General features: G+C 42.4%; 1 protein-coding gene across 5 annotated transcripts in view; it reads right to left on the bottom strand.

The window, feature by feature from the left end:
- Nucleotides 1-20898, bottom strand: part of rerea (arginine-glutamic acid dipeptide (RE) repeats a) — a 112584-nt gene that overhangs the window by 75262 nt on the left and 16424 nt on the right. Inside the window, exon 2 of one of the 5 annotated variants that reach the window (XM_053849819.1) lies at nucleotides 11793-11858. The exons of 2 other annotated variants lie outside the window; for them this stretch is intronic. The gene's annotated coding sequence lies outside the window, so the exon portion shown is untranslated. Of the gene's footprint in view, nucleotides 1-1567; nucleotides 2234-11792; nucleotides 11859-20898 lie in introns of those variants that run through there. 2 more of the 5 variants (XM_053849818.1, XM_053849822.1) reach the window with 2 other exon arrangements.

The following is a 20898-nucleotide window of genomic DNA, read 5'->3' as shown; positions in this document are numbered from 1 at the left end:
GGTGGTTCTGACTGTGGGTTTGAGGAAGGGGTTGTTGTTGTATAGGAGGGATTGATGGTCTATTTTAACCCCTTCCCCCCAATCTCTTGGATTAAAATCTTGTTTGAAAACTGAATTTGTGGATTCTCCTGACTGCTGTCACATGACAGAATCTATACTGAATCTAAAGCCCCTCATCAACAACACAGAACTGGAAAACATTAGATAAGCTGCCTTTCAGACGAATAATTGTAGCATGCTTTCAAATCCTTAACAACCCCCCTCCTCCTAAACACACACACCACCAAGCAACTAGCACTTCTTGCTCTTTTCAGCAACAGGCACAGACCCCCCTCCTTTTCTCTCTCTCTTTCTCTCTCACACACACACACACACACACACACACACACACACACACACACACACACACACACACACACACACACACACACACACACACACACACACACACACACACACACACACACACACACACACACACACACACACACACACACACACACACACACACACACACACACACACACACACACAGTGAGAGCTGCATGTGCTCAGGCCAGAGTTCATAGCCTTTGGGGTGCTGAGGGGGGGAGTCAAGTTAATTTGGTGGCCCTTCAACAGTTTAAACTGGTCTTGCTGGTCTACTCATCTTGGCCATCGCTGCACACATCAACCAATACAAAAGGCATTTATGACACATCACGAAACTTAACACACTTAAGCAACCAAAATCAAACAATTAGTTTGACACTTGCCAGGAATCACTCAGGAGGGTGGTGGGGGGTGATTCTGGGGTTAAATGCTGTTGAAGTGCTCAGCTTCACTGTGATTTCTTCATCATTAAAATATGAGTATTGGCTATTGTCGACAATGGTCATGTTGCCTGCACTTTCTGTTTCAAAGAATATCTTTGTCTTGTTCTTTTTATGGCTCAGTTATTACTCGCCATCTGCAGTTAATAAAACAAAACATTTGAAGTGTACACAGCAGTATTACTAGAACAAAGGGCAGTAAAATACTTTTGAGAGTGTGCTAACTGTTTTGTGAATGGAATTCATTGTTTATACTTTACACTGCACTGTTTTCCTTTCACCTCTTTCACTGTATTCCATTTTTATTACGTCCTATGGTATCTTCAATATCTTAAACACATCATATTATGTTGTAATTACACGAGCTTAGCTGTAAGTCCTGTCTTAACAACCTGAAGTTAGTAGATGTACTGTCTTGATAATAGATTGTCTCAGCTTTATCATTACACAGGTTGCTGCTGCAATGTTGAAACTGATCCAAAGATGATCTTATATTACAAAACAATAGAAGTAATTATTCCTTGTTGAAGGTGAGCGCTGCCCAGATCGTAATTGGCAAGTTTGACAACAATGCAAACAACTTTCAGCGGCTGAATCCCTCACTAAGATTTGACTCGAGGTCAGACTCCAACAACTTAGGATCCACTTTCAGACATCATTATTGCCCAGATTCTCTTATTCCCCAGTGTGTCCGCTCAGCCCACCTCTTCAAACCACCCTCTAATCTTTGTGTGTGTGTGTTTCCAACTACTCACCCGCCAGTCTGCTGATTCTTGGGGTCCCAAACACGGCTGCAAACAAGTTTAAAAAAACGCGATCCTTGCCCCTCCGAACATAAAAAGCCGAGCCAGCTGGAGCGAATCCAGAATCAGCAACTCTTATCTCTCATCCCCACGATCTTTTAAAAAGCTGCTCTCCACGATTTGGGTCGAGCACTTGCTCCAACAAAAGACGACCCGAAATCGACGTTCGGGGTCACAGCAGAGGAGGTGAATTTGTAAATTGAAGGTGAAGGACCGGTCCCGCTCCACGTCGGTCCGTCCGAAGAGAAACAGTCCACGATGAAAGCGTCCACATGAAAACTAAACAGCGATGTATCGAGGGAAGGAAACCAGCGAGTTCGCCGTTTACAGGCTCTGCTTCCTTTTTCCACACACGCTCCCCCCTCTTGTCTCTCTCTTTCCTACTCACACACACTCCCTCCCTCCTCCTCCTCCTCCTTCTCTTCAGCTGTTCAACAGACGCATCCACATGGCTGACCTAGTCTTTCTTTATCCAGACACTAGTGCAGGAGAATTAGCCCCAACACACTCCACACACGAGCGAAACAAAAACACGGACTGGATTAAAAAACAAGTCGCGGATAAAAATAAAAAGGTGATGCGTGGGTGTTCATGGTAGAGAGGTTCGATGGTGCCGTGGAACATAGTCTGCCTTGGTCAACACTACTTTACCAAGAGAGGTCACATTTGGAACACATTCATGACTGCGCAGTGTTATGACGTCACTCTACCACAGTCCAGTTAATAGTATGCGCCTGCCACCGGTCCATGGTAGCTGAGCTCGACCCCAGTGCCCCCACTTAGGGGCCACACACAAACTATAGAAGCTATTTTTAATCATGGTTATTCTACATTCAATCTGAAATCACTGTAATTCACAAACCCACTTTAAATCATATTAAATACAGCAGCATGTTATCCATTTCAAACCAGCAATGCAAAGAATAAGAATGGTCTTTAATATTCTGGGAGGTGCCTGGGCTTCACTGCGCACCAGAGACTCCAGTTTCAGCCTTATTATTATTGATATTAAATCGAATTTGTCTGGCTACATATACAAGAGTGAACAGCTGAATGATACTAATAGGAGTTTAAGATGACAATGTTGGACTTGAAAAAAAAGAGGTAATTGAATGCTGCATGCTATAATGGCTTCATTTGCATTTTTGGATTATGAATTAATTAGTTGCTCCGCCCATCAGAGGGGGGAGGGGGGCGGGTAGCAAGATAATGTGCCCAGTCCATTATGAATATTTAGAGGCCTCACTGTATTATGAACCTTCATTAATATATAAGTATTAATTAATGAATATGGCACTACAATACACAAGGATCAAACTGTGTGTTCTATGTGCAGGACAATTCCAGATTGTCATTTACAATGATAAAAGGCTTGATTTTATTCCTCAATTGGGAGCACGGCTGATAAATCAGGCGTCCTCCCCCCACTGCCCATGTGCACGCCTCAGAAAAGCAGTGGCACACGGTGTTACGTTATGAATTAATAGGATGATTTTCATTTCACTGGCAAGTAGCTTGACACATTTTCATTGTCTTAAAACATGATATTGGATGACTGTCAAAATCCAATTAAGCAAAGCAAATAGTCAGAGCGTCGGGCTCTTCTTTCTGCACCGGAGCCAAACACGGACAGGAGAGATGGCCGACGAGGATCAATAGAAATTGAGTTGAGGGTGGTGGGCAGGGGGTCCTTCATTGTCCTACAAAGCATGTTGGCCGTCTTCTTTTCAATAGAGGAGAGGGCGGGGGTGGTGTCCCGGGAGTGTTGAGGGAAGAAGGGAGGCAGGGGGTTTGCAGAAACCCTTCCAGCTCCTGAGGCGACAGTCCTGAGAAGTCTGCCCACACGTAGTAACCAAACACCACAGTGGCCACAGCTCCTCCCTTATCACAGTGTGTGTACATTTCACAAGGTCAATGTTTATGATTCTTACACACATACGCCACTCAAAAATCCCGCACAACACTGCCTCTAAATGAATAAATCTGAATCACAGCCTGAAAAGAAAAACTATCAGCACATTTTTTTTTTCGCCAAAAAGAAGACTTAATTTGGCTTAAGGCAGCAGTGGAGAGAATGGAGCAGCGGATTCTCTCAAAGCTGGATTGGCTTCCCTCCCCGGCAGATGAGATCCCATTATCAGGCCGACGCGAACTCCACCTCCAGGATTTCACAGCTCCTCTGTTTATCGCACGGCTCTGTCAAGTTGGGCACCATTAACCGATAATGAAAGGAGACAACCGGTGCAGTTACAAGCAAAGCACTCCACATTCTACAGGCCTAAGCATGTATCTGGGAAGCTGGCGGTGTCTATTCAATTCTGCTCAGCCTTCAAACAGACCATCACAATACCGTTTCTACAGTTGTTTCACTCCACCTACCTCTCAATAGCGAAGTAGCTTAAATTACTCATAAAACACTTGTGTTCATTTAAGCACATCTCTATTTAGCCACCACCTTTTTAATACATGGTTTACATGCTAAAAAGTGCCATATCATTATTGACGTTTTACATGTAATTACACTACTACGTTAAACATCAAATCAAGCTTGAAGCCAGCCAAGAGAAAGAGAATACACCTTAATGAAATATAAAAAAAATAGATCATTTCCATTCATACCTGTATCTAACTACAGGGGTTGGACAAAATAATGGAAACACCAAAAGCTTTAAGGTGTTTCCATTATTTTGTCCAACCCCTGTATACTACTCAAGTGTGTTAACAACCACAGATGGTAAACAGAACCTTTAACTTCGATGTGACTCCAAACTGCCAACGCATGGGATGGTGATTCGTCTTTGCAAACATGTTTGGCTGTTGGGATGAAAGTTATGGCTTCTAATATATATTGCATTGTGCCTTCCTACACTGAATCCACTCCTCCCAATCCATTAAGTGTCAAAGCAGACAAAGACTAAACAGCGCTGCACCCAGCTATTTCAAAGGACACCTCCACTACATGGAGAGAACCAATAAAACTGGCTCGAAGAAAAACATTTTTTAAGCAAACAAAGCCGAAGGGAAACCAGGAGGTGAAAATAACCAAATAAAAACAAACTATCATTAAAAAAAAACTTTCCTTCATCCACATCAAAGATAATTAGTACAAAGTGTGTTCCAGCACAAAAGACATCGCCAGACTGCTACTGAATCAAAGGCCAACAAGCCCCCACACCCCCCTCCTTCTCCCATCCGGCAATTCCATTTATGGTTTACAGGGTTCTGTAGCCACTTACGCTCATTAAAAATAAATAGTTAACAAAAGCTGTGTCTGACACACACTGTTTGCTTTCGCCTGATTTCTCCGTGCTGGAGAAAACAATCTATTTAGAAGCAGCACACACAGTGAGGGAGGGAAAGAAAGAGCTCAGCAATAGAAATAAGTCAGCCAGTAGCTGGAACAACAGAAAAAATGACATGGATGAGCGAGCCAAGCCTGTGAGAGACTTGGCGAGCCTCGGAGGCCCTGGCCTCTTAAGCACTCATATCTAGTAACTTCATTTAATACATTCACCAGGGATGAGCAGACAAGTTGAAGGAGACGGGGATTCAGAGGAAAAAAAGAGACTTGTAAACCAAGAAGAGGGTTAGTTTTTGGTGGTAGTGGCAGTGGGGGTGCACTTCAGAAGCCACATGACTTCTTATTATATCTGCACAGTAACAGACAGGAAGCTCTGGTGTGAACACAGACTGTTTTGGCATCTTTGTCTTTTCAACACAACCATAACAAGAATCAGATCTGCCTGCCAGCTAAATTAAAATAACATAACAAGCACGCTGGACAGCTAATCTGCTGTTTTGGCGAGGGGCTTGTGCCAGTCTACATTACTTAAAGCGCCCCTCTTAGGCTTTTCCAGAGAGACCTAAAGTGTTGGCAAGATGAAACATGGTTTAAATGTATGTGAATAAGTGACGTGTTTTCACCCTACTGTATATGTTCGACCTTCGATGTTCCAGTCAAGAAAGACGAGCACTTTCATGTAACCCACTCATGAACTAGACAAGCAATTCCCCGGCTGCGCCAACAGACTTAATATTTCTCATTAGATGAAACTGAAACAGGGTCATGGGCCTGGTTATTTTGTAAACTTTTGCTAAATGTAAGAGGCAAACCTTTGAACATGAGATTCGATGACTGAAGGAAAAACACACAATAGAGTCCTGTAAACACAGCCGATCAATAATCAAACGCAGTGAATCTCAATATCAGACCACCAAGAAGAGAAATCATTTAGTTTTATAGCCCTGAAAAGAATATTCAAATGGTAACTATAAACTCTAATAAAATGAAGTATCTGAGGGAAAGTACTAATCTGCTCATAACCCTGAAATGGGCTGCAAAGCCAAAAAAATCAGATTTAACTCCATTGGTCTAAACTGGCAAAGTTGGAATTTTATTACTGAGTGCTCTTAAGAATCAGGCTTGCTGGTAAGGTTTGCTTTTATCTTAAAATTATTCTTTGTTCACTTTGTGAATAGTAGAAGCGTCACTTCAGAAACAGGATTGACTGGAGGAATATTACATTATCAACGTAGCTCTGCATGGATATAACAATCACTTGTAGCGTGATATAAATATGAGGAAGTATAACAAAGACAAGCTGTGCTGAAATGAACCCTGAGATCGTTTTTCCATTCACAGCAAGATATTATCTTCAGATGTTCCTCTCATATTAAAAACTTGAACAGTGCTTTTCTGGATGGAGCCTCAGAAACATGACAATCTCTGCCACACGTACTATATCCACAAAGAACAAAGACTGATACTTGAAGTTCAGTTCCTGGCTCTGACAGCTCTGTAGCACAGCCCTCCTTTGCTGGCAGGCGAGCACAAGAAAGCTGACTTCAAATCGCTCATTGGCCTTTTTAGTCATTGTGGATTCGTGAGAGAGTACATTACAAGTCAGGGGAATCCGAAGGGAAAAGCGGGTTTTTATACGACTAATTAAAACACAGAAAGCCCTGAGGGTGTTGGGAAAACAGGGAGGCAGTAAAACAATCTTCTGTAATCTCACAACAAAGTAACAAGAGGGAATAACTTCACGACATGATTGCAGATGTTTCTGTGTTGTAATAGCGCATAGCAATGCGGCTGTTTATAGCAAGCGCCTCAGTTTGTAAATTTTCAAACCAGGTATCACCGGTTCAAAGTTCAAACAAGTGCAAAGGGAGTTGTTATTTTAGCAGAAAACAAAGAAGATAAATCTAGTAGGCTACACAAAAAAAGCTGAATTGAACACCAAAGATAAAACAAAGGTCTAAAATGTTGAAATATAAAAAAGGTAAAGCCGTTAAATAAGTATGTTTAGGATCTCATATTCACTGCAATTCCTGCTGACTCACAGCGTCAGGAGTACAGCTTTCTATTTCAGCGCCACTCAGCTTTGTGTATGAGACGGCGATTTGTCCTACAATTGCTTTCTGTAGCCATCTGAGCTTGGGTTGTCTCCATCTGTGGGAGCTGATCTGAGATCATTCGCTCAATAGACTGGTCCATTTCTGTCCGTCTCTCTAATAACATGTTTCGTATGAAAGTCTCCCTAGGAAATAATTTGAAACACCAATACTAGCAGCCTGGCGGCTTCCTCACAAAAGCCTGTCGCGCCTTCCTTTCTGGTGGGGAAACAGTGTCTCTCCTCTGATTCCTTTGTGAACAAGGAAACCCTGATGCTATTATCAAGGTACTAAGGCATCTACCTGCGTTTAGAAAAAAAATCTGTTCTTTAGGTTATTACTTACGCTAAAAACATATTCTAGCTTCCTTTATGGTTCGGAATGGATTTTAAAAGATGCTGTTATAAATCTGAATCCTGGACGTCTGATTTGCGTTTTCCATGTCAACCGTCCTGGACCCCCCCATATCTTAATTCTTCCAAGGGTAGGAATAAAATAGACGGAGGAGCCTCTTTTAGTCATTATCACCTATGTCTGTACACATCAGATGGTGTCTACTAGGACCTCCCTCTGGGACACAATCTGGGGGCATCAATGTGCGGCACTCGTGGCTGCACAATGTGGTCCCAGATTTGGCAGTGGAAATGGGCGGTCACATGAGAGCATTCCCAACGAGTGCATGACTAGTGCGACGTAAATAAAGATTGATTGACTCACTCTTACTTGATAATTTCCCTACCCAACCAACTTCTGTTGGAAACCATGTGAATCAATGGAACACCCATTAATAGAAAGTGAGAACAGAAGAAGACAGGAAACAACACAGACCTCCATTTCTACACGCTAACATCCTGATTAAGGTAACACAACTTCACATGTCCACAGCTGCAAAGGAAGCCTCTATTTGTGACCATTAAAACGAGTGTAAAAATGTGCCAAATGCCAAGGAATGGTATTTCACTTAGGCAAACCAGTGCAAGGTCTCTCCTGCACCCAGCTATCTTGTTTACAGAGCTATTCACAGTCACATTTGGCAGCCTTGCAACACTGAAAACCAAGACACTTGTCGGCTACATATGTCTAATTTCTCTGCCAAGCTACACAAACAGCCTCAGAAGAAAACTTGTTCACAGCAGGCATTTGATAAAACTTCCTCCTAGTAACTGTAAGACTTTGTTGCAGAAGGACAACTGGTGGAAAGAATGATCACAGTTTTGTCACAACAAAGTAGTAGAGAAGAAAGGGTTACACGGTATGTTTAGAGTCACAGTCGAGCAGCCAACGCAGGGAAGTCAAAACATATGACATAACAATCAACAACTCAAAGCCCCCAGTTTAAACGGAAGTGAAGACAGACAATAAGAAACGCACATGTGATACCTGAGATGCTGGCTCACTAAGCCCCTGATTTTCCACAGACATTCTTGGAGCCCTCACATGCACCGTGAGTATGTCTGATTCTCCGGGCAACACAGGCCTCTTTCATGAGAGTCAAAGACGCGACTCAGTTCTCCACTGCAGCACACACAACACTAAGGAATGAGACTGTTTCCAGTCGCCAGAGACGTTTACATTTCAGGCAAATCCTTTTGTGAGCAAAGACTCCAGAATAAACAAACAGAGTGCGTGTCAGATGTTTAACTCTGGATCCAGTTAGGAAATAATAAAAGACGTGAACGGAGTATGAAAGTGCTCAGTTGTCAACAAAGTCTATGACCATGAGCGCAACACAGAGTGGCGGTTGGGGTGTGTGATTCCTGTGTGGTTACAGCCTGAGCTTATCTGTTCAGATAGACACTGACTGCTCCATTTCACACAGATCACACGGCTCTCTCTCATCTGCATACACCGCCACCCTATGGACATTCAGGGGAAGTGCAGCCTCAAGCGACAGAATGAATTTAATTTCCTGTTATTGCACAAGAGTCTGTTGTAAAACCCCAGCACAAGAAAACCATGTTTAAGAAAGCGAAATATTCTTAATGAGGGTGTTCTGGTCGACTTGAGATTTATTTTGCTAACTGCACAGCGCAAAGGCTACAATAGAGACTCCATAAAAATACAAGCAAATATGTGATTATGTGGCTATTACCAGAAAAGGGCGGATTGGGGGGCTTTTTATTATACCTTTAAAAAGTCAATATATTTTTGGTGAAATGTATTTAACCATATTGAGGCTAATTCTGGGAGAGACCTTCTTCAGTGTTCTTAGATATTTCTACGCGTGCAGACAAGAGTCTTGCGATATACATGAAATTTTAAAACTTTATTTGAGGTGGATTTTAACTCTGTTCTTCACGCCATGTGCTCACTAAGCTCACAGATGATTGTGAAAGTTATCAGAGAATTTTTGCATAGCCGTTTCTTAGTTTTTATAAAATTTAGCTGGTGCAACAGCAGTCAACCATTCTCTGAAGGGTAAATGCTGCAGTGAGACAACAACTGGCGCAGGCAGACTGGGTGTTGATGTCTGCATGACTACATTAGACTGCGTCTGAGGATGAAATGCGAGTGCATGCAGTCAAAACAGACAGTTTGGAGATCAGTGCTGAGGTCAAGAGGAGCCACTTAGCTGCGCTTTGGCCTTCCAACCCCTACAGCGCTCAGAATCAACCAGTCCACAGTGGGAATAGATGAAAGGCTTGGCAGCAGCTCGGCAACTGGAGACCACAACATTCGCTCACGCCTGCTTTATTTACTGCTTTTTAAGGAAACAAAATGGAAATTAGCGTGAACGGAAATAGCCAGTTCATTAGCCCGGAACTTACATGAGGATGTGCAGAGGGATCCCCACAGACAGGAGATGCAGGTGTTGTTCAGAAGGAACTCACTTTTAAAAACCATGAAGGTTGTTCAAACTCTCAGTGGCTTTCACATAATTACACACACATGCATCTAATGCTGTACGTCTTCTGCCAAAAGACAAGAACAATATCCGCCCTCTCTGTGGTCTCTGGAGGTTGGAGTATCATATTTCATTACTGCACAGCCAATATCCTCGAATAAACCTTGAGACAACGGCTTTATATTTAAATAGTGGTAATTATCTTCTGAAAACAGGCTTGTATTTCTTACTGCTGCGATTAGGTTGAATCTTCATAACACAACGACATTATAGCAAAAATGACACATAATTTATCCAACAGTTTTTGGGATGCAAAATATACTCAGGGAGAGTTTGGCCAGCAGCTCCACTTTATAAATGCACTCAACATCCACACAGCCATTCCCTGCAGGTGTGTTTCTCATTATGATGTTCTGAAGTGCTGGACTGGAAAATCCTGCAATGGTGAGGATGAAATTAGTCTGCATAATGTGCGAGGCTTCTTACACACAAATGATGTGCGTTTGAGCACACAAAGAGAGCTGGAGCAGCGCGGTTGATCTTGAGCAGTGATGTAATCTAGCATGCCAACTGTTGGTGGAGCAGCAATCTGAGAAAAGATGGACTGAGAGAGAGAGGGAAGGAGCGGCTGCACACGTTGTTAGCAGAACAGTCATGAAGTCATGAAGCCTTTGAACCGCAGACACCTTCCATATGATGCCAGGAGTCACCTCAAACACAAGCTGCTCTCACTGCCTCACCTCTGTTGGCGCTTGCACCTGAGCATTTACACTCATGTCGACTGGAATTAAAATGCAATAAGCAGCCATGAAACCATGAGCAGGTTTTATTGCCACAGAGATAAGCCTGCTGACTCCTGTGACTTGCATCCATGTATATGAGCAAATGGTTCTCCTAGCCTCAATCCAAACCACTGATGGATTTGGCTTGAGGATGACTTGCAATAACAGTTTCAATTCAAATAATCCATTCCATTTCCAGGTGTGACTCAGCCAAAACAACAACAGAGTTATACTTATATCTACTGGAGCTGAAAATAAGTTTTAATCCAAGTCCACTTTTATGAAAAGACTGACTAATAACATCAAGCAGCAGCCCCGAAGCAAATGAGACACCAGCAGGTTGCTACAAAATTTGAATAATTTGGCATGTAAATGAGATGCACCAGAAAATTATCATTTACTTTACCACACAGAATAAAAATAGCATCCCATGAAAAATAATGAAGCGACTATATTTATTCAAAATTATTTTCACATGATCGTTTGCACCCAAAAGTGACTACACATTAACGAAACAGGTTATCTAGTTTCATAAGCACTTCATTGAGCTCACGTTAAAATCACAGTTTCCACGATTCTTGAAGGGTTAAACACAGCCGCTACAATTGATAGACTTTAATGTTGTCCAAGAGACCAAACCCGCACCTTATTCTTACCAACAGAACTGGAGTGGAGTCCATGGATTTATCCCAGCACGACATTAACTGCTCAGCTCATGCTGTGTGTTTCCATAGCAGATTCAGATTTTCAGAGTCACGCTGAGACCCACGGAATTTTCAGGCCATTACATACAGCAAACATAAGCAGACGCAGTCATTGCAGTTCCACTCCCGAATGTGTCGAACAGCTATAGGTATGAACTCAGATGGTACACTATCTGTCAAGCTTAAGCAGCAGGGAGTAATGCATTCAGACACCAACCTGTGAGTGAGTTAGCATGAGTTAGACTTGGAGCGATGAATGAAGACTGACAAGAGGAACTGAGCACAGCAGGAGAGATGGCAAGGCGTAGGAGCGGGGGAGACAATGACGACACAGCAGATCAATAAGGAAGACAGCAGCGTGGACAGGTAGACAAATAATACGGTTTTGGGGGCAGCAGGAGAAGAATTTAAAAAGAAACAGGGCTTGGTGTCATGAGGCATCATCGACTAACCTTGACTGCATTCACCTCCGAGCTCGCTGCCTCTCAACAAGTATTGACACTGCCTGCTAGAGAAAACTGGGGGAAACAGACACACAGAAGACAGGAGGGAGAAGACCATGAATGACATGAAAATGAAGGTGGACGGCAGAGTTGTACCACATTCAGTCTACCGTTGGAAAGATCCAGTATTCATTTCCCAAGAACCAGTAAATCTCTCTGGGATTCACACATACCTGCTAAACACAATAAAAACACACACACACAGACCCACAACCCTGAACCTCCCCCATTATCCCATGAGCCCTCTCTTCTCTGCTTCAGTCGACATGAGCTTGAAAATAAAAACATCACAGCTCTGCCTCGCAGCACCTGTTCAATAACATTGACATTTCACATCAGCACACACACACACACACAGCATTTAACTACACACACAAATCTGCAGCACCTTACAAGGAATATCAACAAGATGTGCTGTGTGACGGATTAACAGTCTTGAATAAATCGTGGGGTAATTATCTTAAAAAGCTGCCACACAAGTGTTTTAAAAGGAAAAGAATGCAGGTATTTATCAACACTAAACTACGTGTATGCCGATATTAAAAACCTGATGTGTCCTTCTCATAATGCTGCTAGATTATTTATCGACAGCCAAGCTTCGACAATCAAAGACAACAAGCCCAGATGTTTGTGGGGAGCAGAAAATAGTGCTGGTCTTATTATTCATGTCCCGCTTCTGATGCAACACGTCTCCTGAATCCAGCCTGCGTTTTGAAGCGAAATGGTCTGTTCAGTTATGAATTTGAAAATAACACCAGGTGTGTGGGGAATAAAATCAGTGTATTTCTGCGTCTACGCTCCTCAACAGCTCAGCTCTGCGGCATAACACTGTTTTTTTTTCAGTTTGATTGGCAAAAAGAAAACAAAGACCGACAACTTGCATTCAAATTCAAATACAAAGTGATAATGTTGTTTACTCTGGAATTGTGGATGAAGGTCTGTGTTTCTCAATAAAAGAGTGACGAGAATGAATCCACACTTGAACAAGAGAACAACTGGGGAAAAAAAGGCTGCAGAATATATTGAAAATAAAACTGAAGCATGGGTTCTATATATAAAAATGCATGGTATTAAGTAAAAACATGACAAACACAGGGGCTTAGGTTGTTCCTTCGCTACAATATCTGAAGCAACACAGACCACCAAATAAAAAAATATAAACTCATTTTAATTTCACATTTGAATAGCTCCAGACCTGCACTGGCCAGACAAACACAAAAAGTCTGTAGTTTTTTAATACTAAGGTGACTCCAATCTGAATGCCAATATTGGTTTGATGCCATGAGAGTGCTGCTGAAACCACAGATTAGATATTAATGGTAGTAAATCTGAGGACTGGACGCTGACATTGATTTTGCAATTCCCCTCAGTAAATATAGGATTTTCGCAGTTGCAGACAATGTGGCGATCGCACACACAAATATTAAAATCAGTCTATGACTAACACCTCTCTATTTTATAGCTTCTCACCGCTGAGCCTGGAGGCAGACGTCAGAAAAGAGCCACATTATAATAAAATTTCTTCAACAAACGCTGCAGTTATTCATCAGCTACAATATTAACTTCTGTGAGTTTCCCTTCACCAGGATCACATGACTGATGAAAGCTTCATGGGGCACGGTTACTCATGTCACACAATTACGACGCAGCCAGACACAAAGAGATTTCACTGGAGAAGAATGTAAACGTAACCAACATGAAGCAAAATTTTGAGGCGCTATCAAACAATCACTACTTTTTATCCTCATTTTTAAACAAACATTGTGTTATCAATGCATCAAGGAGGAACCCAAGAATGCTTCAAATCCAGGCAGCACCAATACTAAAAGCTCATGCTCACCGCCTGATACATCTTGACCACCGTTATCCCACGGCTCTAACACAAGGGTTTTGCAGCCATGAATGTGTCCTGTCATTCATTCAGTCTTTGGCTGCAAATCAAACATGACCACAAAACCACTCTCTGCAGAAATACACTAGATCCCTTCTCCTGATAAAAGCTGGAGTCAAGAGTGCAAGGGCATGAGTGATCTTTTTTTCAAAGTCATGTGTTGCAGCAGACAGCCAATTCCTTCTTTCAGAATGGCTGCGCTGGTCAACACGTTCCACTTGCCGATTAACTGGTCATTAGCGCGTGGAGCCGGCAGCTCCATTAACCTTTGAGGAACAGAGCGAGGAGGCTGCCATGTTTGCTTCATACCAGCTCAGAAAAAGACACCAGAGCGAGAAGAGAAGGAGAGAGGGAGGAAGTCAGGGTGACAGTGGCACAGCTTCTATTAGGTAAGCACATTGAGCCGTCAAGCCGACACATTCATCAACACACAGAACGCCAGTCAGCAGCCCCAGCACACTCGCCTCTTCACTGTTACAGCGAAGGGCGGGAGGAAGACAGTGAGGCATTTGCAAAGCAGATTTGGAGCTCTCAGTCAGGCATTTGGCTGTGCAAATGTTGCAGTTCTTACAAGCACGTCCGATGCCCTGATGCCAGCCATGGGCTGCTAATGATATCATTATCATACATGCACGGTAATTGTCTGGCGCCGAGCTGCGCCAAGATCAATGGAGAGCAAAATCTGGTTCAATTGATTAGCGAGCTGATGTTAAGCTGCTAAAACATATTTGGTGTTCAGTTGATGTGTTGCTGGACGAGCCAAGGAGAACCTGGATCGCTGCCCACTGTCGGACACAGTCAGAGAAATAGGAAATCGGTCACAAATAATTGAGACGCAGCTCAACTCTCCGACAACAACCTTTTATACGGTCACCCGCTTGAGATGTGCCATTAAAATATTCAACAGATTGAGCGGCATATGACACCATCCAAGTAAAACTAGCAAGGAAACATTTACCATGCATTTTAAATGGTTCTCCAGGGTCTGGTTGGAAGCTATGCTGCTTAAATTTGATTTTACACTCTTTTTTTTTTAGAAGCTCTGATTATACCCAAGGGTGCTTTCAACGCTGCATTCCGTCCACATAAACAATCTCGCAAAGAGTTTAGTCACAAGTGAGTCGCAGCCAATCAATGTTCAACTCATGAATATTCACTCTGGGTTTACTAAGTGGCAGCTGAATGTCAATTTTGGGCGTTGAAAAAGAAACTAAACGTTCTTGGATTTATGAGACTGAGCTTAACATTTATATATTCTAGTTTATAAACATTTATATATTCTAGTTTATATATATATATACTTGAATACAGCCACCATCCTGATTTATTGTGCTATTGTCAATGCAAAATAAACAATATTTTATTGTTCAAATGTATGTATGTGTCCATCATTTGATTCAGTAATATACCAAATTCAGTCAAATTGAAAAATGTGGCTTCTTGTGGCAAACATTCTTATACCATTAAAAAAATCAATCACACATTTTTTTTATCAAATCCCATCCCTAATATATATATATATATATATATATATATATATATATATATATATATATATATATATATATATATATATATATATACACACACCTTTCCTATTACTCATGACCAGTGGTTGTGGGAGGTCCTGAGCTCAATTAGAAAAAAAAAAAGATATTCACCCCAACAGTCACCGAGGAGATCGAATGCGGGATACATTCCTGAATGTTTAACTACATCTTAATACATAATACTTAATACATAAACATGACTGTTGTAAGGTTTCATATTATCCATTCCGAAAGCAGACCATCTGTGTAAGTAAGTGTGTCTTACCTGTACATTCATGGCAATGAGTGAGGGGATTGCTCTATCATATGTCAATTTATTTCATTTTCATTGCATTTGTCTTTTTTATTTTACCTGTGTTCAATCTGCATAAGCAGTTGTTGATACAAAGCAAAACGTGTGGGGTAAAAAAACACACCACCGCTGTTGCAGTGACTGCACACCACATTGTAAACTGTCCGTTTTGCGATCATTAGAAGGAATCTATCTGATTGACTTCCATGATGGCGGCGTGGCCAAACCTCTTATCACTGCCTGTTAAGTGAGCGCAGAATGAAGCTGTAATTCTAGAGCAGATTGATTGTATTAGCAGGCAGCCCGATTGCTCTGATTACACAAGCCTCGCTCAAGAGAAGACACATGTAGACTGTCATCAGTAAAAGCCAGTGTGATGCAGTGGCTGTCCAAGAAATATTGTTTGAGAATAATGACTCTGTCAGCCCTGCTGGAAAATGCAAACCAGCTCACCACTGCTCATAATTGTATTCTAAAAATGTGCCCAGGGTTGAAGCATGAAGAAATGCTCTCATTATTTGAGTCAATTTCCACTGATGGCTGAGACTCCATACATTCCGCATTGATTATTGGCATCAGTGGAATGCACCCGCAGCAACGGCTTCACATTAATACAGCTGGGATGGGAAATATATAACTCCTCTCCGCTCTTTCATGGATCAATAAAAACGCACTGATCGGTGCTGTTCATAATGGGGAAAGCTATTTATGGGAACATTTCTATAAAAATAACATATCAAGCAATATTATAAATCATGATAAATAGCTATCTTTGATCGATCGTTGCGTAATTCCACCTATCCACTTCATATTATCAGCTCTTCACCAACAAATCCTACTCCTTAACTAAGTAATATCAAGCAGCCAAAAGGAAAACCCTCCAAATGAGCACTGCTTCTTTTGTTTGTCAGTGTCTCAATTTACCATCGCCATTGTAAAATCTAAATACATAAGCTGGTAAAGCTACATGTATTGACTCGCCATAATTAAATTGTCCTAACCCTAATTCCATTCTTCAGCTCGGACCACTCAGTAGGTTCCATTTCCAAGCAGCTCTTCCATCCAGCAGGCAGCAGGATGTGACACATTTCCTCATTCAGGGGCTAATGTGGATAAATTTCACCTATTGGTCTGGAATACCTGATATGTCGCTCCCCAGCGCACTAGCTAACTCAAGTAGGCGAGAAATGAACCTTGTTATGTGTTCTGACACTGGGCCTTGCTCTCCGACAAATAAAAACATGCCTCTCACTTACTGGCGGCCGGCGCCCACTGCCACATACATCAGCATTATAAAAGAGCTCGGCAGCCTCAAGGTCAGCTCAATTTCCTCCCGCCGTTATGAAGTATCAAAATCACAGTGAGAGGGGGCACCCGCACATGTAAAGCAATGATTTAAGGAAGGAGGGGAGAGTACTAAAAGGAGAGGAGGAGGGTTTAAGAGTGTGAAGGAGAGTAGATGTGTGAAATGACGGGGAACTGTGACAAATCACCAGGAGAGAACCGGCCTCTTCTACAGCAACAGCATGTGACTGAGGGCATTTGAGAGGAAACGTAGAGAACATTAAGCTCCACACGCAGGCAGAATAGTGTGGCACTGCAAACTCACAGTTTACTGTGATAGTTTTTAAGCAAATCTAAATGATCTTTCAGTTGGGTTACAAAAATGTTCAGATTCAATTAGTAATTATCAATTGTGGTACATTTATTTTCATGAAATAACAATGATTTGTGTGTTAAATTGGTCTATTAACTATGGTCACGATGACAAAAAAGCAACAGTGAGTTCAACAAAACCAGATCTGAACTGGGTCGTCAATTTATCTTACACACCACAAATCTTGAGCGAGCAAATACAGAGCCAAAATAACAGTATTTTATGGAGATGCCATTCCAATCCATCATATTTTCCATCTTTTTACCAATCCAGAGAAAAGACATTTTACAGTAAACTATAATCCAAGTTACAGTGATGTTGGTCTAATTCAAATGAATACTGTTACATACATTATAGCTTTCACCGCACAACACTACTTCTTTTCTAACAAGATGATTTTCTCGTGCGTAGTGACAAATATGCCGTGCGTGCATGTCCACAATGCAATTAGGTCTACTGAGGAAATATGAATACAGTGTTTATCGCTTAAAATAATTTAATTGTGTGCTCTTACAGGGACCTAGTTCAACCCATCAGCTTTTTTTTCCTTCCCAGATCAAGACCCGTTCATCACATGCCCAGGCAATTTGACAAATTACTCCGAAGCATGAGCGCTGATCATGTGAGCGTGCACGGTGTGCGTGTCTGAGTCGACAGACATCCTTGGCTTCCTGGCTGGCTGAGGTTTGACATCTTCAGCTAAGAGCCTCGGGAAATAACAGCAAATTCATTTAATGGCACCACCTCATCTTTTCCTCATACACGGAGAGGAGGGAGAGGTGGCGAGCGAGGGGAGGGGGGGCATGTGTGCCTGAAGGTGCAACAAAATGGCTGTGCTCTCAGCAAAGCTACAGTTTCTGCAGACAGCGGGGGGTGCAGGTGTGTGTGTAAACACTAAGAGCATTGAGATCCATCACCGACCTTGGTCTGCCACCAGCTGTAATTTGCAGGCCACTCTGACCTTTGTGAAGACCCCTCCTGTCTGCGCTGGCAGCGGCTTTTTACAGTGATGGCTGTGCGCGCTCATCAACCCTATATAGACATAGGTTGGGTGAGCAAAATTAGGTGCGTGTCTGTGTAGGTAGGCATGAGTGTGTGTTTACATGTTGGTCCACTGGGATTGAAACAGAGCCAGAGGTATAATGGACCCTCTCCATCTCAGCAAATGACCTGCAGCAGCTGGGAGGAAGCTCCACCAGCAGTTGGATGGCATCCAACAGCAGGTACGATTTCAGTGAAGACTTGTACCCCTTTGGGCTGTTTTTAGAGCCTCTGACCTAAGTATGACTGGTAGGGTTACATTTATGTGCCAGGGACAGAGAGAGACCAGAGACCCTCAAGAACTGCTGCTGCTTTCTTTTTGCACAAAGCTTCGCGTTTACACAAGTTCTTTAAGGATAAAGAGAGATAAAGGAGTTGCTCAATAACCAACACTGACACCTTCTTGCCACTCTATCGATCATCTTCCAATGTGACAAAAATTCTTCTGAAATAGTCCACCTAACAAAGCAGCTCAAACCGTATTCCTAAAGAACACCTTGCTCAGACAAGAGAGCAGATATAAATGCCTCTATTACAGTCCGTTTCAGTTCCGTGATATTTCCTCAAACTTCCAAGCCTCATTTCAATTGTACTGCTTGTTTTTGTTTTCAGTACTAGCAGGGGCAGTAAAGAAAACTGGCATGTATCAGCAGCTTATGTTTTGCTTCTTTTAGAATTCTGAATTTAGGCTCCATCACCCCTTTACTGGCATGACACGTCAATAAAAGTCATTCAAGCAAACTTCTTTTTTAAACATGAGCAGGACTTAATTGCTACTCTTGAGGTTTGGTGTTGCAAGCTTTAAATGTTACAACAAGGAATGAAGGACTGTTTATGCCGTTGGCTGCTACAATATGCTTCCAAATTCAGTACGTTTGTTATATTGGTGGTGATGCATTTTGCATATTTTTGTCAACACTGAATAAATAAAAAGCTGAAAAATGCGTAATTAACAAGTACAATGATGATTACCGACGATTAAACAAAACAAGTGAATGTCAAAATTGAGAATTCGACCTTTCAGACTGCACATCAGCAACCGTGAAAACAATCTGAGGCTGATCAAACATCTAACGTGCATCTGTGCACATTTACTAAACTGTAGTGGAATAAAATGGAAAAGGAAATCAGCTCAGTGGCCCACATCACATCCTCATGCCGTTTCAGAAAAGTCTCATTAAAAGCCTGCAAATGCAAGCCAATTGTTTTATTGTAAACCCGGCGCAACATGGAAGTAAATGCACCGAGAGGTGTGAAATAAATTGAACTCCGCCACATGGTGTCTTTTCCATACACCACTCTCAGTGGTGTCTGTTTATAGAACCGCTTATAATAGCTGGATAATATGTATCAGCAAGTGAGGCGCCGCTGTAGCTGATAGCGGAATGCCTCCTGTGTGCTTTCCACTTATATAAAGCTCTCTGCTCTCCTTCTGCGTGATTTTGCTTCCCACTACCTGGCTCCCCATGGCTATCATGCTAGCAGCACCCACTCTGTCGCTTTCTCTCCGCACTCGTACCTGACACCATGTTCTGACACCCACCATTGCTCATGGCCCTGGAGAGAAACCGTTCAAGAGCTGCACAACTAGCTGCCGGCAACCCCTGAGGCATGGGACAATTAAAAATGTGGCGGCATCACGGAGAGATGCGTTTCAGTTTTATCAGTCTGCTTATGCCTTTGAAAATACATTGACATCAATGCTTCGAAGGCAGTGCAGCATATTTGGATCACATTGCAGAGACAAACACTCATACTACGATATTCTGGAGTCAGCCAATTACAACTCTGCCCTGTCTGCTGTTCACTACATTCCCTAACCTCCACAATCTATGACAAGATTCAGCACCGATTTTTGGCCCCTGATGATTCCTGTTCTACCTCTTTTCGGGAGAATCTGTCTTTATGGTTTTAAATATTTAGCAGCCCCATCCAAACACACCTGCAGGCACAGAAATAGGAGTAACAAGAAAAAGTGGGGGGAAGGGGAGGTTAGGTCGGTATAATATCTCATCAACATTATTAAATCATTTCTACCCGTGGCGGTCCCTGGGTGGTCCGGGCTTGTGTTATTTCTCAGTCAGGGTTCAGCGGCCTCCGCTCGAGGGGCAAGTCTGGCTGCGGCGTGAGCCTAGCACTGCTAAGCAGGTGTCGGGGGAGTTTCCTCTCAATTAAGCAAAGGTAAAGCAATGCCTTTCACTGTGGCAGCGGCATGAATACATTAGTCTTGCTGTCACCACGGGCGAAAGCCTGAAGAATACAGACAGCTGGATACTTCAAACGCAGCAGAAGCACATTTAACAAACCTGAATCACAAGTGTACTGCAGCAGCACCAAACGAGTGTGACCACAGGCTCAAATAGGAATATACAAGACAAGACAGGTCCCTGCCGGTCATCTTCATCATGGAGGGAACGCTCATGTTTTAGTGCTACTAACAGATTACTGTAACCCAGAAAAAGCTCAACTGGAAAACACCTAGGAGGAGAAAATAGCCCATTTCTTTTGTAAACAAACCTCTCGAGAGCACCCGATTTATTGCTCATAAATCATAGACATTATAGAAATCATTTATCAGGACACATTTTTTAATACTCTGTATTCAAGCAATTTCAGTGGCAAAA

This window comes from Synchiropus splendidus, chromosome 18 (genome assembly GCF_027744825.2).
Source record: "Synchiropus splendidus isolate RoL2022-P1 chromosome 18, RoL_Sspl_1.0, whole genome shotgun sequence".
Classification (NCBI taxonomy): domain Eukaryota; kingdom Metazoa; phylum Chordata; class Actinopteri; order Syngnathiformes; family Callionymidae; genus Synchiropus; species Synchiropus splendidus.
This window is presented reverse-complemented; position numbering and strand designations above follow the sequence as displayed.